Source organism: Ochotona princeps, chromosome 1 (genome assembly GCF_030435755.1).
Source record: "Ochotona princeps isolate mOchPri1 chromosome 1, mOchPri1.hap1, whole genome shotgun sequence".
Taxonomy (NCBI): Eukaryota; Metazoa; Chordata; class Mammalia; order Lagomorpha; family Ochotonidae; genus Ochotona; species Ochotona princeps.
In genome coordinates, this window is record NC_080832.1 from 24,085,396 (window position 1) to 24,099,320 (window position 13,925).

Consider the following 13,925-nt stretch of genomic DNA (forward strand, 5'->3'; position numbering starts at 1 on the left):
TTTTTAGTTAAATTCTTAAAATGTACATAAATTTCTAGTATATTTGATAGCTATTTCCAAGAGTGATTCTTTGCTTATGGTGCATAAAAAGGAGAACAATCTTAGTGACTTCTCTCAGTTTGCAGGGACCAGTAGGTAGAACATGGCTTAAGTGGGTTCTTTGCTCAGGATCTCACGTGGCTGTAATTCAGGTGCATCTGAAGTTCAAGATTCTCTCACAAACACAGGTGTTGCCAGATTTCATTGCTTTGCAGATAAATCATGTGGCTTTTTTCTTCAAAACTACAGGTAGATGGAATGTCTGATCTCAGAGAAAATGTAAGGATTCCTTTGAACGGATTAGAAATTCTGTTCAACCAGGAAGATCTCTTCACCTTCCCCAGGAAGAGTGCAACTTAGTCATGAGAGTGGCCAGGGATCTGTGCCCACTGCAGGGAGGGCGCAGAACAAGGGCAGAGAGAGGGCTGGGAGAGACAGTCAGGTTTTCAGATCATCACAGAACTGTCCCTGACACACCAAGTTACTCTAAAAAAAAAAAAAAAAAAAAAAAAAAATGTGTTGTTAACTACATTATAATTTACAAATTATTTTACTAAGTTCTATAAAATTTCATAGTAGCATAGAAACTGTCTATTCCAAATAGATTGACTGTCTTAGAATTTGATTTCTGTTTTATTCATCTAACGTAATATTTCTAAATTTCTATCCATTTACTTTCTTCCATTTACCACAGCTTTTCAATGGCACTATTTAATTCTTAAGCAATGAAATCTCGTTCATTCTCCAAAAATGTGAGAAAGTACAGTATCATTTTTTTCTGAAATTTTAACCCAAAAAATTGGATATTAGTATTTTTCTAGGCATTGTGTTACTCCAAAAAGTTCTGAGGACATATCAGAAAATAAACCCAAGCCCTTGGTGATAGAAGATTTAGGGAACAGTGTTGAAATAAACAACAAGAAAAACAAGTGTTCCAGTGAAATAAAGATTTCCTAAGGAAGGGATTTTTCACACATGAAGCAAAAGGAAACAAAAAGGATGCAAATTGTTAAGCTCACTGCCTAGAATGTAAGAACCTCAATTTGTTAAAATAATAAAAATGTCAATACAAATATTTGGATATATAGATAGATGATAGCAAGGTAGATAGAGGACACACTTACATTCAGATAAAAGATTATAAAAGCATGAATAGTAAATATTTTAAAAGACATGGATACAAAACTTACACAAAAATGACCAATACATTCAGAAGAATTATTCAGCATTTAAAGGTAAGTGCTGAATTTGGCCATTAAGATGCCGTTTGATTTCCACAAACCCTATTGTTGCAGAGCGTGGGATACAGCTCTGGCTTTACGTCCAGTGCCAGCTTTCTGGAAACACTCTGGGAGGAGCCATCAGCTGAGTCATGTATCTGGGTCCCGGTTGCTGACATGAGAGACCCAGGTTGAGTTTCAAACCCCTGGCTCCAACGTGGCCCAACCCAGGGTGGTGTGGGCATTTGGGGAGTAAACCACGGATGGAAGCCAGCTGTCTCACTCTCTTGATTTCTCTCTCCCTCCTTTTCTCATTGTCATTCTGCCTTTTATAGAGATAAGCACAAATTTTTAAAAGTCTTTAAAAAGAAAGCTCTTTTTTCTATTTTTTTTCTATTGAAAAAGTGAAAGTTTCGCTTTTTAAACAGAAATTTAATACACCCACAAAGTGCTAGTGAGGGTGAGCCAGCTAGCATCTACCCTGCATGTGTGGAATAAATTGTGTAACTTTCTGTGAAAGAAAAATTTTGATAGCAAATATAACAAAAGAGCTTTATGTTCTTTGGGTTCATATTTCCACAAATAATGTCGAAAATTAAAAGAAATGAAGGAGCATATAATAGAAATTTTAAATAATCCAAATATTATGCTGCCAATAAATAGCATTTTATAAAACACTTTAATAACACAGAAAGTATTCTAATATGTGAAACTAAAGATGTCCACAACTAAATTAATCACTTTTAAGTAAACAGTGTTTATAGAAAAAAATTTTTTTAATTATGCAAATATTTTAGCTGCATTAATCCCAAACACACTATAATGTGATTTTCAGTTTCTTACTGAAGACTTTTTATATTAACAAAAGTTACTTTCTGAACCAAAATGATTGATTCATTGACTGATGTCAAGTCAAAGATGCAGGGAGGGAGACAGTGCATCCATGTGCTCTGAGTCACTCCCTTAGATGGTTGCGATGGGTAGGGCTGCGCCACACAGCCGCCAGGAATTCATAGAGACCTAAGAAATTTGGTCATCTCCTGTTGCTTTTCCCAGGGCTTTGTTAGAGAGCTAGATCAGAAACAGAGCAGCTGGAACAAGAAGCGACACCTACATGGGATGCCAGCCTGACAGACAATAGCTTCTTCCACTATACCACAACTAAGTCGCCACGAAGATTTTCTGAAACAATACTGTTAAATGTGTCTGAAGTCATAAAGCTGATAAGCAGAGTAAAAAAAAAAAGTCAAGGTCTTTCATGTCTACAAGAAAAAGATTGGGTCATAGCCAAAGACATGAGATTTTAGGAACATTACTGGAAAACAACAATTGATCCTGCTCTCTAAAGTTGTACAACATGATATTGAGGACATGGAAAAGGTAGGGCTTATTCTGGCCTCTTGATCAGAGAGCTACCCCCTACATAGACAAGGTGGAGGTCAATAAAAAGCCCAGCTGGAGAGACACGTATTGGCATCATATCTTCACTGTCAGCCCCAAACAGGCCACACTGTCTGAACTGTGTTTGAAATAATGTCAACCCAAATTCATTTAAATGATCGTTAAGCTTGCAGTTTTACAGTTTGTAACCAAGGTACACAATTATGTATTGTTGAATTCTTGTAAAATTAAAAACAAAAGTAAAAACAAATGACATAGAAACAGGAGAACATCTAGGGAAAAATTTGTCTCATGAACTATTTTTCCAGATTTTATATGAGAAAAAAAGTGAAACAAACATTTAAAATTATTGCTAATTTTATGTCAGTATTTGCTCACAAGGATATGAACATCCATGTTGAGGTTATTAGCAAATTGTTCTTTATTTTCTTAAAAGATTGACACGAGAGGATGAAACAAGCTAAAATCATAGTAAGAACGTGTTAGAGCTCTCCAGTAAAACAGAACAGAGAGTATTACCATCAGCTCATCTGTCTGTGCTCTGTAGCTACAGAAAGACAGAGAAAGCAGAATTGTAAAGAATGCGTTTCCACAGTCCCGAAGGTTAGAAGTGCCATAATGTCCACCCAGACCCAGGAACTAGCCATGCAACCCAAGCTGGCTCCGCAGACCTGAGGATCCGGAGAACCATTGTTTGTCAACTGCAGCCTGAATGCAGGAAACAGTCAGTGCCCCAGCTCAGATGCAGCCAGCAAGAGCAAACCCTTGCTCACCCAGCTTGCTGTGCTGTTTAGGCTTCCATCCAATTGGATGTAGCCCATTCAAAGCAGGGAGCACCACCTGTTACAAGGAGTCTATAGTCCCTTGTTAATCTCACTCAGAAAACGGTCTGACATGCACGTCTGGGAATAAGGTTTGACCAAATATCTAGGCACCCTGTGTCTTAGTCAGGTCAACAAATAAAATCACTCATCATAGACAGATTCTTCTTTCTCTGTGTTTTTCTTTCTTTCTGCCATGAAGAAAGAACCTTTGATAGAATTATAGTAACTACTTGCTTAGCGGTTTATTGTCTTCCCACTCCTGGAGCTCTTAAAATTAATGCATTTAGCAGGGTAGAGAGGGAGGAAATGCTTGAAGAATTTTCCTGAGGTCCAAAGCCTCTGCTGGAAACAGAAACGGGTAGAAGAGTCTCTTCCTCTCCTTTGAAATGCCTAGGTTAATAGATCATAGTCCTGCATCTAACAGAGCAGTCAATGATACCCGATACATTAATTTTTGAAAAACAATAAATACGGAATTAGGAAGAGGATAGGTTCATGTAGGACTCGTGCGCTTTGATTTCATATCACATCTCATTATTATGAATCACAGAGCATGCGTCTCACCTGGAAGAGTTAGAGACCTTGGGTGGCTTGTGGGTGGGCCTGGTAATTGTTCAGTGTTAGTGAATGGGATCTTTCTCCTAGCAGAGAAATACAAGAGAAAGAGGGAAATGTTTTCTTTTCCTTTTTTTTTTTCTTATGAAGCAGAATTCCTTTCTAATTCTCTGAGCCTTTTACTAGAACTGCCTTAGCATGTGTTTTAAATTACATTGCATGCATGTGTTCCCTATAAAATTAGCCATCACGGCCCATTGTTCCACAGGCCTTCCTTTCATCACATTTTAGAAGACTGCGTTCCATATTAGCAAATAACCCTTAGGGGAAATTATACATTTTCCATATACCCGCTTTGTTACATATTTGATAACACTTGTTGTATATTTAAGGATATGGATCAATATATAAAACTTTTAAAATATTAAAACAAGTGGTCAATTGTTTCCTTATGGCAAACAAACCAGGAAGTTCAAATGAATATAACTGGCATTAATACCAAAACAATTAACAACTCCACTTTAAACCTATATGCACAAGACTATATATAATTCCATCAATATGTTAACAAGGGTGAAGGCATCTTGCCAACTTTAGAACCCACTCAAATTCCTTGGGTTCTCAGTTTAAACTGAAATTTGAAACTTTCCAGGTCCAAGGTCCTTCTTGGTGCTGTAAAAATGTGACTTCCTGGTTAAGAAAAAAAAAAAACTAAGTTTTTGGACACCAACCCAACTCACGCAAAATATGATAAGTGTGAATGAAGCAGGAACATATGGATTACATTTGCTTTCTTAAAATCAGAGATTAACAAAATCTTTTAAGTGGAAAATTCATGGTAAAAACATGCATGGATTTGGTCAACTCTAAATCATTTGAAAAATATTTGCTCGTCATTTTTCTCTCAATGACTATGTAGCCGAGTTTGCAACCCATAATGTTCACATAATTGCACACTTTCCCAGCTCTCCCCCAACACTATGTAGTGAACACACAAGGGAGAACAACCACATTCTTGCTAACTTCCTCTTTATACTCTTGCTTTTTTTCTCTCCTACTTCCTTGAATGTGTCCTGAAAAACTGTATGTATCATTTTTCTTTCAGTGATGTAGATGTTTTTCAATTAAACTGTGCTCCAAAGTATTCTAACTGCAAAGCTCTAGGGAATAGCAGCAAAGGATGTGAATTATTGGAGAAAAGAAGTACATTTGTTTGTGCTTCAAAATGGAAATGCCAAAGGTAAGAGTTTTCTTGTCTCTAGTCCACAATCCATTAATCAAAATTAACTACTACCCAAATATTTTCTCAGAAGCTCCCCTGGGTACCTAGGAGTGCTAAATAAAACTACCAGGAAATAAAAATATTACAATGTCTCCAACCTCAATATGATTATGAAGTTATTCGCATGAGTTGTGTATATGCAGGAGTGCTTTAAATACTACATTCTGTATTTGAGCCTCTTTATTGAAATGTTTTCTGTCATCAGGTGTCACATTAGGGGCTGACATTGTGGTGCAGTGTATTTAACCGCCATATGGAACATTGGCAACCCATATGAGCACTAGAGTTCAGGCTGCTCAATTTCCGATCCAGCTCTCTGCTAATGTGCCTGGGAAGGCAGCAGAGAGGACCCAACGCTTTGATTCAGGTGTAATTCTGGACTTCTGGATGAAGTCTGACCCAGCCCTGACATTGAGCCCATTTGGGGAGTGAATCAGCTAATGGCAGGTGTGTGTGTGTGTGTGTGTGTGTATGTGTCCCCACATGTGTGTGCATACCTGTCCCTTTGTCTATATAACTGATTTTTTTTCAAATAAGTCAATAATAGTCTTTATAAAATTCTCAAATAGGCTTTGACTTCAGAAAAAGTATTTTTTAGACTGCACTCAACTCCACATCTAAGTTCTCGTAATTGTCTGCCTGAATTATTCCTAAAACTGGATAATAGATCCATGTGGTTTTCTGAATGAAATTTGGTTTGAGTTTCTAGAATTCTGCATGTTTACAACCCCAAATTGTACATATTTTCTGTAGTGGTCAGGGCAGTTCGCCAACTGCACATTTGGAAAGCTGTACCATCCTATCTACTCAACACAAACTTTGCAGAGGCTGGGTTACATATGGGTTATCAAGTACCACTTATTATTTACTAGCTTTCTAATTTCAGAGTACAAAAAATATTCTATTTTTTCAACAATAATTACTTTAGGAGAAATGTGGCACACCACTAATTTATGTTGGATTTCCATTGAAACTGAACATAAGTATGTAACAGTTGTGTGTAAAATATTGAATATCACAGTGTGTAATATCCATTTAGGTTCTTTCTATAGCAAAAACCACAGAAACAAAAATATACTACCATAATTCTCAAATCATGTGAATACAGCCATATTATATTTCTATAGATAAAGTCTAACACTAAAACCAAAGGATAGGATTAGCATGACGTATTAATCTATGAAGATTCTCTCCCAATTATTTACATATAAATGGTGAATCTATTATAATTTGAATATTTTTCATAAAAAATTCATTATGTCTACTTTTTGCTTCCCACATAAAAGTATCACTATAAAAATTTTAAGAATGATGGTCATTTATATGAAAGTATTTGAAATTCAACTGTAACAGTATCAGTTTATTTATTCCACATTGAACAAAAGTTTATTGTCGTCCAAGTGTCAAATACTCTCCTAACTTGGGGAGAATTTCAACAGCTGTATATGTTTTATGCTTTAAGGATTGGCGTAGGAAATACCCCTGTGCCATTATGATCAGGATATTCTCTTTCAATTCCTAAAAATTAGCAATTCCATTTTCAACTGTCTCCTCTATATTTCTTCTTCACTTTTACCAGAATATGACTCAAGATTGAATTTCCTCTCATTCACTTAAGTGAAATTTTATAAACTTTATAAGAAGGGAAATAGCTTAAAGCAACCTCCTCTATCCTAGTCACTTGCTGAGTCATATGTGCATTAAAAGTTGTTTTTAATTTCTTTGAGAGGCAGAGAGAAAGAGTTTCTATCTGCTGGCTCATTGCCTAAATGCCTGGCTGAAGCTGGGAGCTAGAAACTCAATCTGGGTAAGCCCAAATGGATGGCAGGAAGCCAATTACTTGAACTACCATCACTGCTTTCCAAGGTCTGTATTGGCAGGTAGCTGCAGACAAAAGCAGAGCCAGTTAATAAAGCCCAGTCATTCCAATGTGACACTTGACTATTTGGCTAAGTCCAGTGATTTCACACTGAGTCCATCACTTTAAAGCCAAAAGAAACAATATCATGTACAGATTGAGACTTTATTCCTATTGATCATTTCTTGGTCAAGAATAAATATCACTCAAAGTCAAAATAAAATGTGCATTATCATAATATCCCATTCCATTACCAAGCACTTAGAGTTAAGAGTGACCTCCTGTGTTTTATTTACTTTGGCATCTATGATTTCACATAATTGTGAATCAAGGTAATGAGTGTTTCTAATTAACCGAATATAATAGCAAACATACACACATTTATATCCATGAACCAACAAATAAAAATAACTTCAGTGCTATTTCCACATTTTAATTACTTGTTTCAAGCCTTCAGCTTTCTCCTAACCAAGAAAACAATACTGTAATAAAGTAATTGCTGAAAGTGATGCTACACATTTTTTTTTTCAAAATTGAACTACTGGTTGAGAAATAAATCTGTGGAGTACGATACTGGTCTTTGAGCTTACTCATTTAAAATATCCATATCATGGAATCACAAGATTTAAAGACAGGCCACAAATAGCAAAGCGGAGAGCAAAGCTTCTAAGAAGAAGTGAAAGAGATTGTAAATAAAATCCCTGATTCTAGACTGAAAGTTACACATGGTTTCATACAGCCTTTCAGTTGGAAGAAAACTCCATAAAATGTCAAGTTATTTCACCCTGTCAGTTTTCCATCAGAATTGAAAATTCACTACTTTCAGATCTTTGACCTTGACAAACTTATGCTGTTTCACTAGAAATTCTGTTGGTGTGAATTCCACCCTCTCAAATTAAACAGAAATGCACTCCACATAACATATCATCATCGTGTTCACTTTGTTTTCACTTCTTCACTTCCACAAGAGAAATATCCTCAGTTTGTCCAAATATTGCTCATAGGGCTTGCCCTTCAACCGTTCCATCATCTTGATGGTCCCCTTCCAGTATTCCCTGAGAAGAAGTAGTCCACCTGTGCATTAGCAAGAGTGGGCTAAATAAGAAAATTAATGCACAAATATGTCCCTTGTTGTACTCCATGTTTCTTTTACCTCATATTTTAGGATTCCTAATGGACAACAGATATCCACTGACTACCTCTCATCAAAGGAACCTGCCATGAGGAGATTTGGCACAGTATCTGAAGATTATTTTGTATGCGTAAGTATGGAGACCAGGCACACAGACATATACATTAGCCACGTCACTGTGGAAAAGCATGATTGTAAGATTATGGCAGATATACTGATATTGGAAGCGAATCTACAGAACCAATTTATACTGGTTCCATACACAGAATCTGGTGCTACTCTACACTTCTTTCCCTACATATGCACTTGAAATTCAACAAGAAATCTTCACTGTAAATTTCTCCTACACAATGTCAGCATTATAAAAAATTTAGTCTCATCAGAATATAGGGAAAATGTGGCACTAAGACTCCCTGCCTCCATCACAGAATGGCACGTCCTACACAATAGCCAAGAGAAGACAACTCAGAGAATTTCATCAAATCCCAATACTTACCTATCAAATGTTTGGAAACAGTGTCAGAAGTCATGCTGCATAGTTTTATTTGTGTATGTGTATTTTTTGACTTTGGACACCACAGGTCTATGAATGGTGGCAATGGGGGTAGATGGCTCCAGCCAATTGGTAGATAGTCCTTGCTTAGCCACAAAACTCTAGATGGCAGCATGTCACTAAAGAATAGGGAGCTGGCCAATGGTGGTGCATATGGAACACCAAAAGAAGTAGTGATGTCGTTGCATTTGCAGTTTGTGCACAGAACTTTGCAATGGATGTTGTCTGAACAAGAGATTACCCAGGGACCACAGGACCAGCAAACATTCAAACATTCATAGCCTTTATCTCCATATCCAAAATGCTGGGACCATGGGAGTCATCAAGAAATACTACAAACACTTACATAGCTTAGTAAGCAGGAAAATGCTTGAGCCGTGGTTGAAAAACATTTCATACAGGATTTTATTAACATGTTTGGGACCTATACACCATCTCTTGACCATCACATATACACACATACAAATACATAGATTAAGTCCCAAAAGGTCATTTCCTCATCTCACAGTTCAAACGACTGTGTTTACAGTAGGCAGCTGAAGAAAAGCAGTCAACCAAATTGCAACAAATGGGTAAACACTGCCTTTAGGCTCGGGGATAGCTAGGGAACACATCTATCAACTCAAAGCTTTGGGAGGAGAGGCATTGATAAATACTAAAAGGAACATGGTTGACTGGTACAGGTGCTCAGTTGAATGCTGCTTGGTACATATGAAGAGAAGAAATGTCTTAACTACTTTTGTATACTCCCCCAGATCTATATTTTAGCTTGCTACTTCACAATGTAATTATTTTTCATAATCATTTTACATTGTAAGCTCATTTATTCTTGATCAGCTAAAATGACAAGAATTCTTAGCTTTCTCATGAAATTTTCTTACATATATTTCTTCTTTCCTATAACATGGTTTCACTACAATGAACCTAAATGCAGGACTTGACTTTGATTCCTGTTAAATTTTATCTTCTTAGTTTTGGTTCATTATTTGAACTTAATGAAATAATTTTTCATCTTGATTCTCCCATCTATTATGTTATCTATGACTCTTGTCAGTGTATAAATGAGTTGATAAGTAGTTTCCTTTATCCTGGAGGTCCAAATGGGCCAATAACAACTAGAAGATTCCCATAAGAAGTGATTTTATTCAGTCTATTGACTTTTGACTGCAATTCATTTGCCTATTCCACTTTAATGAATGTACTGATTTTGAACTGAAATGTTAGATAAAGGCTAATCACAGATAGCTTTGGGGACAAAGCATCATTAACCACGATTTGTAGAATGGCCATCAATCAAGCCATTTCTATTATTACTTTTATTTTACTAATGTTTATTAAAGCATCAAGTTCTATTATTTTTTATTTATATGCTTCTATTCTCCTATGAGATAGTTCTTCAAATGTTTAGTAGTTCAAGTCAAGGAATAATATAAAGAGAAAAGAGTTAAATATATGATTCCGTCATTGGAATCTGGCATGTTATATCTAATATCATTCCTCTCCACAATCCCCTGCATGATATCTTTTTTTAAAAAAGATTTATTCATTTTTTTTTTAATTACAGCCAGATATACACACAGGAGGAAAGACAGAGAGGAAGATCTTCCGTCCAATGATTCACTCCCCAAGTGAGCCGCAATGGCCGATGCGCGCCGATCCGGAGCCGGGAACCTGGAACTTCTTCCAGGTCTCCCACGCGGGTGCAGGGTCCCAATGCATTGGGCCGTCCTCGACTGCTTTCCCAGGCCACAAGCAGGGAGCTGGATGGGAAGTGGAGCTGCCGGGATTAGAACCGGCACCCATATGGGATCCCGGGGCTTTCAAGGCGAGGACTTAAGCCACTAGGCCACGCCGCCGGGCTCTGCATGATATCTTTATCTCACGTCTTTTTAAGGATTTTTCTATTTTACTTGAAGGTCAAAGTTACAGATAGACAGGGAGAAAGAGAAACAGTCAGAGATTCTATCTATTGGTTTACCCCCCCCCCCCCAAATGCCCACGAAGTCACAATCTCAGCCAGTCAGCTAGCCAGAAGATTTTTCCGGATCTCCTACTTTGGTCCAGGAGCCCAAGAAATCGGAACATCCTCTGCTGCTTTCCCAAGCCATAAGCAGGGAGCTGAATCAGAAGTAAAGCTGCCTGGACTCAAACTGATGCCCATATGAAATACCATTGACACAGGAGGAAGATTAATCTACTGTAACACTGCACCAACCCCAAACCTCATGCCTTTTAAAGATGAAGAAACAGATTTTAGAAGAATTAAGGACCTGGGCCAAAATCACATTGGTAAGTGGTGAATTTATGGAACAAAACCAGATTGATCTGCTTTCAAAGGCTTCTTTTTCTTTCTTTATGTAGGGCATATGTCATTCCCTTTTAGGGATGAGTACTGGAATGAAACTATGAGAAGTAACCATACTTGCCGAAGTAATGATAGTCAGGAAGACGAAAGTACTAGATGGTCCAGATTAGTACAAGGCAATGAATTAACAAAAAGAAAGCCATGAGTTGTGTTCAGAGGAAAAGAAGGAAAGCTAGAAAACTGCCCTTGTCTTATCCTCCTTTCATTTTGATTTGTAGTCCTGAGTGCCCTTCTAACTTCTCTCCCTTTTTATACTACTTTAAACAACGGCACAAAGAACGAATTTTGGAATCAGGTGCATTTGGATTTGTAATGTAACTTGGTCTCTTCCCTGCTATTTGCCTTATTGAATTTTTTTTTTATTATGTGGCTGCTATGGTTTCAGTGGTTTTGCCCTCTCAAAACTCATGCTGATAGGTAATTGCCATTACAGCAGTGTTGGAATGTGAGGCCTAAAAGGGATTTGTTTTAGGATAGGAAGAAGGAGCCCTCATAAATGGATCAATAACATTATGAAGAGGCAGTGTAGCAGTGGGTTTACTCTCTCTTCTGCTCTTCTCGCTCTTCTTCCCATTTTGAGGCCCAGGTCCCTAGATCGGCACACAAAGAGCAGTGTTTCACTCCCCCACAAAAGATGCAATATTTAAGGAATCGTCTTGGAAGTGAGGTTGGTGCCCTCAGTAGACAGCAGCTCTGTTGGCACCTTGATTTGGGGTTTATCAGCCACCTGAATGCTGAGAACTAAATTTTTGTTATGTGACATTCAACCTGTGACATTCTTTTATAGCAGCACAAAATAGATTCAGGCAGGGCTATTCCTCTGCGTACAACCACCAATAACTCCCTATGCCTTTTCTATCAAATCCACTTTCTTACTCCTGATTGATAAAATCTTCCTTAATCCAGTTGTTCCTATGTATGGATCGTGATTCCAAATCCATATTTATCATACAAGAGCCTCACTCATAAACACCCGCCATTCTCATTCCAGCCTCAGTGTCTTTGACCACTTTTTCCTTATCCTTTTCTTCGTCTTACTCAACCCACAAATCTCAGACATCACCTAAGACTCAGCTTTGCCCCATCTTTACAGTTAACTATTCCAGTCTTTATTGCTCTATTCTTCCTCTATAAGCACTTAGAGCAATTAATATCTGTAAGAAAGAATTTAATGCTTCATTCTCAACCTATACGACCCAGGTTTATTTCTTCTTCTGACTCCTCCAGCAAGGCCTCTCAGCTTTGCCCTGTCCCAATTCTCAGGCCAATCTGCAGCTCACAGCAGAGGCTGGTGGGTATTGCACAGATTCAAACCATGGTGTTCCTCTTGGGACTTGGCACAGCACAAGTCTTACTTTTGAGCCCAAGATCCCAGATCAGCATAATCTTACAGATTTCTATAATGCTGCCTGAGTTCAACTATGTCTTTCCCACCATGGGTATCAGTGCATCTCCAATTCTTTTGTCCCATATTCTTGGATCAAATGCAAAAGACTGATTCCTTTCTTACTCGAACAATTCAAGCTCTACCATCCAAAATTCCTCTGAAATCAATCTGCCTCACACAGGTACTTTTCCTTGGTCTCTGTGTTGCTTTGAACAGTTACACTTCTCCAAATTACATATAGAACAGACATATTAACTGTACTTTCATCTGCTGTCACCTTTTTGTAAGCATTGATACAAACATTTTCCCTATCTTATCCTTATACTTTAAGCTGCAAACCTATTCAGTAACACTTGCTACAATGGACACCAAAGCCCCAAAGAAGAAGTAACTTGTCACAGATCACATAGCTGGTAACGAAAAATCCATGAAAGAATGCAAATAACATCAGACCATGTCCAGAGCCTGCCTTCTAAGCAGTCCTTCAGATTTGAAATCTATTTCACATTATATACAACAAGAAATTGGTGACTAACCTGACAGACTCAAGACATGAAGAGATTAGCTAACCCCTCTGTGCTTCATGTTGCCCAATTGATGAAGGCAAACTTGAGCCAAACACCAGCTCTACCCCTCAGCTTGTCTCTACCACAGGTGAGTCCCCAGTATCTGGGAACTCGAGTAAGACAGGCATAGTGACAAAGTCCATGTCACTCCAGGTCATAAAAAGAAAAGACCATAATTTGAATAAAAGATTCCTGAAGCCAAATAGTATACAGCATATTAGAGTATTATTCTGTATCCATGACAAACAATACAGAATATGTGATTAATAAACAATGCTATATAAACAACTCTGTTTTATTTGCTACAGAGAAAAAGTGGTTTTCAAATTAGGCAGCATGTTGTTTGACCTCAGGAAACTTACATTCATCTAATATGTGAGAAAACATTAAATTGCTGTTGGATAAATTTTTCAAAGTTACAAGGTAGCGTTGGTGGTATAGTGATGAGCATAGCTGCCTTCCAGACTTACAAGGTAGTGAGAGTAAAAATAATGATAACTATATATGCACCAATTCATCATCAACTGAAAAGCTAAAGTAGCATTTCATATTGTATTTTTTCTCTGAAGTGCCCATAATCTGAACACCCACAATAAAAATTTGCTGTGTCACACCCCCACCCACCACCAGTACACTTGAGGGATATTCAAAAACTTGACAAAAATATGTATAATGAAGTAATTATGAACAAATATCTTGCACCAAAATAAATGAAGTTGACTCCTTTTCTATGTATTTTTAAA